Below are 10,569 nucleotides of genomic sequence, written 5' to 3'. Positions count from 1 at the left end.
TCCGGGAAACAAACTCACTCAGAAGGACAATGCAGATAGTGGAGTGCAGTTTATTGCACCGGCGGGCCCAAGGCAGAGTCTCCTCTTAGTCAAGGACCCCGACCAGCATTTGTGAAAATCTTTTATACCCCATGTGTTCGTGTCTGAACCCACCACTACAAAATCCTTGAGACTTAGGTAAACCAAGGAAAATACAATCCCAATAACCCCATCATTCACATGCTATGTGCTCATGTGCTCAAACAGTTAGCCAATAATCAATAAACCTGAGGTTACACTCCGGTAGATACAGAAAAATTTATGGCCTGTCAGGAGGAAGGGGTGATTAGTGTATGTTTGCTCTTAGGCGATGAGTAACCTAGATACGATCTGCAAGGTTCCCCTGTGTGGAGGGGGTCTTATCCTTCTGTTGTTGTTTTCATAGGCACTAAACACGGAGTTCAAAATCCATTGGAAAGGTGGCTGAGCATGATCAGCACAAACAGGCCTAAGATGGAGTCCAGGCCCTATGAGTTTCTTCTTTAGTCATTCTTCAGGTGTGAAGTGATACATCATTGTGGTTTTGATTTGCATTTCCCTGGTGATTAGTAGTGATATTAAACTCCTTTTCATGTCCCTGTGAATATACATATATATGTCTTCTTTAAAGAAAGTTCTATTCAAGTCCCTTACCTATTTAAAATTAAGGTTGTTAAATTTTTTTCTATTATGTTGTAGGAGCTTCTTACATACTTTGGAAATTAACCCCTTATCATATATATGGGGCTCATATTACCTTAAGCCTTGTAACCAGGAAGAGTTAATTTTGAATCTGTGCTGGATCGGCTTCTGTGATTTTTAACCCTCATCTTGCCACTTTTGCTATTGTAAGCATGCATAATAGACTGCCTTTGGGAGATAACCTGAGCTGCCCACCTTTGAGGGACTGTAAGGAAGCAAATGTAACACATTCCTCCCCATGAGGCTTGACATACTAGGGGAAATTTGCAATTTTGTAATTTTGTACTCAATTTGCAATTGAGTAGTTTTTTACTTTGTTTCCTTATTCGCACTCCATTTCTGACTCATAAAAGAACCTGGCAACCAGGCCCCAGCAAGATGATTATTTTGAGATATTAGCTTGTCATTGTCTCAGCCAGCGGGTTCCCGAACAAAGTCCCTTTCTGGTCTAGGTAGGCTTCCCTCATAGCTCAGTTGGTAAAGAATCGGCCTGCAATGCAGGAGACTGGGGTTTGATTCCTGGGTGAAAAATGAAATTTTTCATTTCATTTTTTCCTTTTCCTAGTCTAGACACCTCATCTCAGATTCACTGCAGCGAGCGAAGCAAGCTTGGGCTTGGTAACAGACTATGATATGTGCATTATATTAGACATTTTGTTGTTTTCATAGCAAAATTTTGAGGCCAATATAGCTTTTGTCTTTAATTTACAGCAGTGTTAGGAAGCTGATCTTCAGAGCGGTTGGGAAACATTTAATGTCACAAAGTACCAGTGCCTATAGATGTCTGCATACCCAGGGCAGTCAAAGTCCCCCACAGAAGGCTTCACTTAAATTCAGTTCAGTTCAGTCGCTCAGTCGTGTCCTACACTTTGCGAACCCATGAATCACAGCACGCCAGGCCTCCCTGTCCATCACCAACTCCCGGAGTTCACACAAACTCATGTCCATCAAGTCGGTGATGCCATCCAGTCATCTCACCCTCTGTCATCCCCTTCTCCTCCTACCCCCAATCCCTCAGAGTATCAGGGTCTTTTCCAATGAGTCAACTCTTCGCATGAGGTGGCCAAAGTATTGGAGTTGGGAGGCAGTGTCTCCTTGATCACTGTCCTTTCTGTGGTTAATTTCCTCTGCCTTAGCACTTGCCCACACCTCTCATGGTACAATGTATCCCAGATACACTCAAAGCTCACTTATTTCTTCACTCAAGTTATTGCCCAAAATGCGACTTTGGAAGAGCTTTTCTCCAAATTTTCTCTAACATACACATGCAGGACTATTATTTGTCTTCTGCATATGTGTGTGTGTGTGGGTGTGTGTGTAAAATTCCCTCAAGAATTTAGATGGACAAGAATGTTGGTCAGCATTATCATGCGCCTGGCATATAAGAGATGGCCTGGCATGTATCAATAATTAGGAAACATTGTGTCTATATTAACTTCTATGAGTACACTGAGTTGAATACATTCTCTCCTCATTTTCTCAAGTAAGGAAACTGAGGCTGAGAGAATTCAGTTCTTTTCAGGGTCCTACAAGGTAGAGAGATAGACACGTTTGAAACCAGTGAAAGAATTCCTTGATGGATCCAATCTAAAAGACATATTTCAGGCGAAGCTGAACTCAATGAAGGAAAAGTCTAAGTCCGAAAATCCAATGGTACGAGTAAAAGGAACACACAGAAGCATACTTGTAGTTGACAGGAGACGTTAAAAACACAAAGTGCAAAAGAAAAACATAAGAAGAAATGTGCACTCAACTAGGACACAGGCTTTATTGGAGAAGCAAAACAATAGACACACTAATTGCTCACAGGATAGAGATCACGACGCGGATTACAGACGGGCATATGGCAAGGAGCGATCAGGCGATGATCCTGCTGCTGTTTATCCAACAAGATAGTGTCAGCTTCAGGAAGCAAGCCTTTTCTCTGTCAGCTGTAGGTTGAGGAGAGAGGTTAAGAAAGATGAAATCTGTCACCATGGCCGAAGGATGGACAACGGGAGAGCCTGGATCTTGTTGTTTCTTGGTCCAGAGGAAATCTGGTGCTGTTACTTCCACTTGGGTGGACACTTCTGCTCGCATGGTGGGCATGGTGGCCTAGGAGGGCATTTCTTCTGGCTCGGTGGAGATGGGCATGGATGAGGTGGGCAAGGCTCATGGCACTTGTGTGGGCATACTTTTGGAGGTGGATGGCAGGGCACCTTGCACTGATGGTGATGCTGATGCTGATGCGGATGCGGATGCGGATGCGGATGCGGATGCGGATGCGGATGCGGATGGGGATGCGAATGGTGAGACATCCTTCCTGGGTCTCAAGGAATCTGAAATACAAACAGACAGCATTGTTCTTAACAGAAAGCCCTATTCTTCCATTATTAGGGAGCCCTTTTCTACCACTTTCCAAAGAAAAAATTACTTACACAAATGCTGTGAATACAAGCACACTCTGAAGAAGAATAATCAGGATGTGAAATTTGTAGCTTATCTCAAAACACATCTCTACTAATTTCTCCCGTGAGGTCCTGGTTGCTGGTCTAATTGACTTGACTGTTGGCTTCCAAGGAGAAACACAAAGGCCCACACTCAGCACTCAGTGGGACTGCAGGCTGAGAAGGCTCATTTGCAATGAATGCAGGGTGCACTGAAACACGGCATCTCATCTCCCTGACTCTCCCTAGGTTAAGATTGTGCCACTGATTCTATTCCTCTCGTCTCATTTAAGTGCACATTTAAGACGTCAAGAACAAGACTAAAAACTACCCCTAAATTCTTATTACCTTCTTATTCCCATAGAGAGCACTAATTTGTTAAAATACAGCCACTTCTACCCTAAGACTATACCCTACCACGCAAGTGCTAAAAACCTCTAAAATTGTACTCACCAGAGGCTCCAAAGAAGACCTATGACTGAGTAACATGAAGATAGCAGCACGGTGGTAGAGACTCCTTTTATAAGGACCAGGCAGCTCCACCCAGAGGGAATATCCCAGATCTGGCATGATGCACTTGTTTCCCACCCCAAATACCATGTGCTTGCAATCTCAAAAATAAATTGTCACACTCATGCTGATATCACAAAGCTCCATTGCCATGGACTTCCTCACCCTTCACTGAGGCAGTTCAGAGTGAGTCATTCAACACATTGTCTCAAAGCCCCAGTGCCAATATCATGCACCAGTTAGGAAATATGAGGAATTCCTTGACAATGGTACTGCTCCTCCATGGTTAAGATTGTGCTTCCCACATTCCCCAGCTCCCTACGCATCTGGTATGGAAAACTTACTACCCCATTCCATTTCAGCTTCAGCACCCAGCTTTGTCTCCCTCAATGGTCATGACTAGGGTTTACTAAACACACATATCTTAACCCCCACCCACAGTTTTTCTTTTCTTTTTTTTTTTTTTAATTTTTTTTTTTTATTCTTCCAATTTTATTTTATTTTTAAACTTTACATAATTGTATTAGTTTTGCCAAATATCAAAATGAATCCGCCACAGGTATACATGTGTTCCCCATCCCGAACCCTCCTCCCTCCTCCCTCCCCATACCATCCCTCTGGGCCGTCCCAGTGCACCAGCCCCAAGCATCCAGCATCATGCATCGAACCTGGACTGGCAACTCGTTTCCTACATGGTATTTTACATGTTTCATTGCCATTCTCCCAAATCTTCCCACCCTCTCCCTCTCCCACAGAGTCCATAAGACTGTTCTATACATCAGTGTCTCTTTTGCTGTCTCGTACACCGGGTTATTGTTACCATCTTTCTAAATTCCATATATATGCATTAGTATACTGTATTTATGTTTTTCCTTCTGGCTTACTTCACTCTGTATAATAGGCTCCAGTTTCATCCACCTCATTAGAACTGATTCAAATGTATTCTTTTTAATGGCTGAGTAATACTCCATTGTGTATATGTACCACAGCTTTCTTATCCATTCATCTGCTGATGGACATCTAGGTTGCTTCCATGTCTTGGCTATTATAAACAGTGCTGCGATGAACATTGGGGTACACGTGTCTCTTTCCCTTCTGGTTTCCTCAGTGTGTATGCCCAGCAGTGGGGTTGCTGGATCATAAGGCAGTTCTATTTCCAGTTTTTTAAGGAATCTCCACACTGTTCTCCATAGTGGCTGTACTAGTTTGCATTCCCACCAACAGTGTAGGAGGGTTCCCTTTTCTCCACACCCTCTCCAGCATTTATTATTTGTAGACTTTTGGATCGCAGCCATTCTGACTGGTGTGAAATGGTACCTCATAGTGGTTTTGATTTGCATTTCTCTGATAATGAGTGATGTTGAGCATCTTTTCATGTGTTTGTTAGCCATCTGTATGTCTTTTTTGGAGAAATGTCTATTTAGTTCTTTGGCCCATTTTTTGATTGGGTCGTTTATTTTTCTGGAGTTGAGCTGTAGGAGTTGCTTGTATATTTTTGAGATTAGTTGTTTGTCAGTTGCTTCACAGTTTTTCTAAATTCCCCTTATACCACATTCTACTGATCTCTGGGCTTTTTTTGACAATTAAATGACTTAACCATGGGCACAAAGTCTATCATGATTTTCCAGTACTAACAGTCTCATTTCAGCTGTGTTTTCACATGGCTCCATAATGGACTTGAACAGGACAACATGATCCCTCAGGTTTCTTAGCCATAAGCTCATGCAATAGGATCCCTTCATGAAATTCTACTTTTTTTGCACACGACCATGAGTCATTGTGGTCTAGGGTTGTATGATGCTGTTCAGTTGCTCATTCGTGTCCAACTCTTTGCGACCCTGTGGACTGCAGCACGCCACACTTCCTTGTCCTTCACTATCTCCCAGAGTTTGCTCAAACTCATTTCCATTGACACCATCCGACCATCTCATCTTCTGTCGTCCCTTCTCCTCCTGCCTTCAATCTTTCCCAACATCCCAACAAGGTCTTTTCCAATAGGTTGGCTCTTCACATCAGGAGGCCAAAATATTGGAGTTTGAGCTTCAATATCAGTCCTTCCAATGAATATTCAGAGTTGATTTCCTTTAGGATTGACTGGTTTGCTCTCCTTGGTGTCCAAGGGGCTCTCATGTGTCTTGTCCAGCACCACAGTTCAAAAGCCTCAGTTCTTCAGTGCTCAGCCTTCTTTATGGTCCAACTCTGACATCCATACATGACCACTGGGAAAACCATAACTTTGAGTATAGGGACCTTTGTCAGCAAAGTGATGTCTCTGCTTTTTGATACACTGTCTAGGTTTGGTATAGTTTTCTTCCCATGAGCAAGCATCTTTTATTTCATGACTGCAGTCTCAGTCCTCAGTGATTTTAGAGCCCAAGAAAATAGTCTGTCATGGTTTTCATTTTTTCCCCCTTCTATTTCCTTGAAGTGATGGGATCGAATGCTATGATCTTAGGTTTTTGAATGTGGAGTTTGACGCCAACTTTTTCACTCTCCTCTTTCACTTTCATCAAGAGGATCTTTAGTTCATCTTTGCTTTCTGCCCTAAGGGTGGCATCATCTTCATGCTTGAGGTTATTGATGTTTCTCCCGGCGATCTTGATTCCAACTTGTGCTTCATCCAGCCCAGCATTTTGCATGATGTACTCTGCATATAATTTAAGTATGCGGGGTGACAATATACTGCCTTTACTTACTCCTTTCCCTGTTTTGAACCAGTTCATTTTTCCATGTCCAGTTCTTAGCGTTGCTTGTTGTTCTGCTGCTTTCGGTCTACTAGAAACCAAATTCGTCTCATCTCATTATCTTCAAAATTGTCTCAATATCTGGACTGTATCCATTTCGAAGCTTTTCCACTAGTACCCCCCAAATATCTTGTGCTAATTTACACTACAGCCGTTAATTCAGTTAACTCTATCAGGCCCTTTTTTGAAATGACATTTGGTGTGTTTTCAGACTTTCTTAGTACACCCAGGGAATGAAGCTCCATCAATCATTCATTCCAGCATTCAATCATGGGCTATTTTTCCCTAAATAAATAAATGATGGATGACATAGAATCCATTCATAATTTATTAGTATAATTTGTTGAACCACAGTATAATAATAATAAATAAACCATACCTTTACTTGATATATTAATAATAATAAGTAAGTAAGCATAATAATCATAAGTAAATAACACTTCAGCTAATAATTTGCACTCTGCTTTCCAGGGAAAGCTTGAGTCCTGGGCTATGCAGACATCCATGCACACCAGTACTGTGTGACATTAAATATTTCCCAACCTCCCTGAAGACCAGTTTATTTACATAGTTGTAATTAGAGATAAAAACTATACCTGCCTCAAAATTTGGTATCAAAACAACAAAATGCCTAATATAAGGCACATTACATGATCGGTCCTATGGAAATATGAGGCTTCCCTGGTGGCTCAGATGGTAAAGCGTCTGTCTACAATGCGGAAGACCAGGGTTCGATCCCTGGGTTGGGAAGATCCCCTGGAGAAGGAAATGGCAATCCACTCCAGGACTATTGCCTGGAAAATCCCATGGACAGAGGAGCCTGGTAGGCTACAGCCCATGGGGTCGCAAAGAGTTGGACACGACTGAGCGACTTAAAAAAAAAACAAACCTGATAAGGGGTTAATTTCCAAAATGTATAAGAAACTTATACAACATAATAGCAAAAAGTTTAGGAGCCTTTATTTCAAATATGCAAGGGACTTGAATAGAGTTCTGTTTGCAGAAGACATATTGAAAAGGAGTCTAATATCACTACTGATCATCCAGGATATGAAAATCAAACACACAATGACATATCACTTCACACCTGTTAGAATGATTGTAATCAGAAAAACAAGAAATCCTAGTGAAAGTTGGTGAGTTTGTGGACAAAATAAGGATACTTTTACCTGTTAGTGCAATGGTAAATGGTTCAACCATGATGAAAAATATGAAGGTTACTCAAAAGTTAAAAAATAGAAACCAGAACTACCATATGTATTCCCCATCCACATTAGTATATTTAACCAAGTTAATTTAAATCAGGGTCGCCAAGACATATTAGCACTTTCAAGTTCACTGCAGCAGTACCCACAATAGCCAAGACGTGTTAACATCCTAAATGTCCATCAACACATGAATGGATAAATAAACTGTAGTATATACATACAGTGGATTATTATTCGTCCTTAAAAAGAAGGAAATCCTGTCATGAGACAACATGGATCAACCTGGAAGACATTATGCCAAGAGAAGTAAGCCAGACCCAGGAGGACAAATGCTGCATGAATCCCCTTAGATGAGGTGTTGAAACAGTCAAACTCGTGGAAGTAAAAGGGCACATGGGCACATGCCCTGAGTAAACTGTGCTTCAAAAGGCAAATGTACCCCAGTGTTCATTGCATACAGCCGCTATGGAGAACAGCATGGAGATCCTTAAAAAATTAGGAATAAAACTACAATATGGCCCAGCAATCCCTGGGGATACTTCTCTGGGCATATGCCCTGAGAAAATTGTAATTCAAAAAGGCATATGTACTCCAGTGTTCATTGCATCACTGGTTCCAATAGCCTGGACATGCAAGCAACCTAGATGTCAGTCAACGAATGAATGGGTAAAGAAATTGTTGTACATAAATACAATGGAATGTCACTCAGCCATAGAAAGGAGCAGATAGGAGTTCAGTTTAACTGAGGTGGACAAATCTAAAGCCTGTTATACAGAGTGAATCAGACAGAAAGAGAAAAACAAATATCACATTTTACACATATATATGAAATCTAGAAAAATGGTGCTAATGAAACTATTTGCAGAGCAGGAATAGAAATGCAGATGTAGAGTACAGGGCTTCCAAACACAGAAAGAGAAAGAGAGGGTGGGATGAATTGCAAGCGTAGCATTGAAATATATGCATTGCCATGTGTAAAAGACATGGCTAAAGGAAGGTTGCTGAATAGCACAGGGAGCTCAGCCTTGTGCTCTGTTATCATCTAGAGGGATGGGGTGGGGGGCCATGGGGTGAAACTGAGGCTCAAGGTAGAGGGGCTATATGTGTACTTAAAGCTGATCCACATCATTGTAGGCAGAAAGCAACACAACATTGTGGAGCAGTTATCCTCCAATTAAAAATAAATTTCAAAAGAAGGAATGTGAGCTCTATAAGGCAGCAAAACTAATACGAATTATGAATAACTGCTCACAATAACTAATTAATGTGAACCGTGCCCCCAAATGTGATTAAAATAGGATTATTATTTAGTGTGAGGGCCCCCTCCCTAAGACCCTTGCACAGCTCTCCTCTGTCTTCAAGCTGACATCACTACTAATTCAAAGGCTTCAGTCTGAAGACAATTTCAGAATCCACACCTTCTTACTAGTAAGAAAGGTCCTCCCACTGCCTGAGGGAATATTTCATGCCTTGTGCTCTCTCCTGAAAGAAGGCAGTGTGGTGTCTGCAATATTTCTTGATTAGGTTGGTGTGCTACAGGAAAAAAAAAAATCAGTGACATAACCTGGGCATTTGAAAAGGTAGGAACTTTTTTAGATTGAGCCCTGGACCTGATCGCTTTCTCAGTATCTCAGAGAACCAAAATGAGGACAGATGTTCCTCTGAGATTCCACAGTGGAGTAACCAAGATCACTGTTAGGAAACAGACATCCTTCAGGGATCTCAGAAGGAACAGGGATGTCTTGGGATGGGTCAGTTATTTTCCACTACATTTTTTTTTTTTTCATGTTGAAGTGTTAGGAACTAGGTGGGGCCTGCTGGAGCAAGAGAATGATCTAAGGAACATGTGACTTAGAACAATTCTACCAACATAATTTTAAACTTGCTCTTCTTGCCTCATGAATTACTAATGGATTCCAAAGCTACTTTTTACCAATACATTTTATGGGTTGTCACTTAGGTTTGATAAATGAAGGGGGATCGGGCTTTCTTTAAAAAAAAAAAAAAAGAGTGCTTAATGAGGTTACTGATGTGGAAAAAGGGATAATTAATTCCTGATACACAGAGAAAATGACTAAAAGACAGGTGACTCTCACTTTTTTCAAATAATGAATCATTGAAGCATCTGTAGCAAATTAAATCTCTGAAAACCATGTAACAGCTACATGAGAGTTTGCTAGATTTTACTTAGAAACCAGTAAAAGTGGTTATCTAGGAGAGAAGTTGACTGTCTGGGGGATGAGTAGAAGAGAGACCAAATAAGACATGAGGCAAAGAAGACATCATCTGTACATATACATGCTCGAAGGGGAAGGAGCAATGCCAAGGGAAAATATTTTTTGAACCTACAGTTTTACATGGAGCCAAACTATTCATCAAATGTGAATAAAGTAAAATCCATTTGTTCCTTTTCCAGGAAATCTTCCCAACCCAGAGATCAAGCCAAGGTCGAACCTCTTTCTACATATTAGCCTCCTGAAAACAATTAAATTCTCTCAGCCTCAGTTTCCCTATTTGTAAAAAAGTGGAAAAGAACGTATTCAACTCAGTGTACTCATAAAAATTAACTTATTCACAAATGTTTCCTAATTATTAACACATGCCCTGTAGTATCTTACATGCTGTTAACTGTTAACATGAGTATGGTGACCAAAGTCCTTGTCTGTGTAAATTCTTGAGTGAATTTCACACAGACATGCACACACAATCCAGCTTGTTATTCTTCCAACCTGTGGTTTCCCATGATGTACTCTGCATTTACATTAAATATGTAGGATAACAATAATACTCCCTCGCCATACTCCATTCCCAATTTTGAACCAGTCAGCTGTTTCATGTCCAGTTCTAACTGTTGCTCTTAACCTGCATGCAGTGTGTCAGGAGACAGGTAAGGTGGTCTGGTACTCCACCTCATTAAGAATTTTCTGTAGTTTGTTGTGATCCACACAATCAAGGGTTTTG

At 41.1% G+C, this 10,569-nt stretch overlaps 1 long non-coding RNA gene across 1 annotated transcript; it reads right to left on the bottom strand.

Moving 5' to 3' along the window:
- Positions 1-2,464: 2,464 nt before the first annotated feature.
- LOC147376533 (uncharacterized) lies at positions 2,465-3,851 on the bottom strand. The gene is made up of 2 exons (XR_015161031.1): positions 3,600-3,851; positions 2,465-3,038 (listed from the first exon to the last, which is right to left on the bottom strand). It is a non-coding gene; the product is annotated as an uncharacterized LOC147376533 (long non-coding RNA).
- Between the last annotated feature and the right edge of the window lie 6,718 nt (positions 3,852-10,569).

This window comes from Bos grunniens, chromosome 3 (assembly GCF_055505025.1).
Source record: "Bos grunniens cultivar Pamir isolate PY7600 chromosome 3, Bosgru_T2T1.0, whole genome shotgun sequence".
Lineage (NCBI taxonomy): Eukaryota > Metazoa > Chordata > Mammalia > Artiodactyla > Bovidae > Bos > Bos grunniens.
The sequence above is the reverse complement of the archived record's forward strand: the minus strand, read 5'-3'. Positions and strand labels throughout refer to the sequence as shown.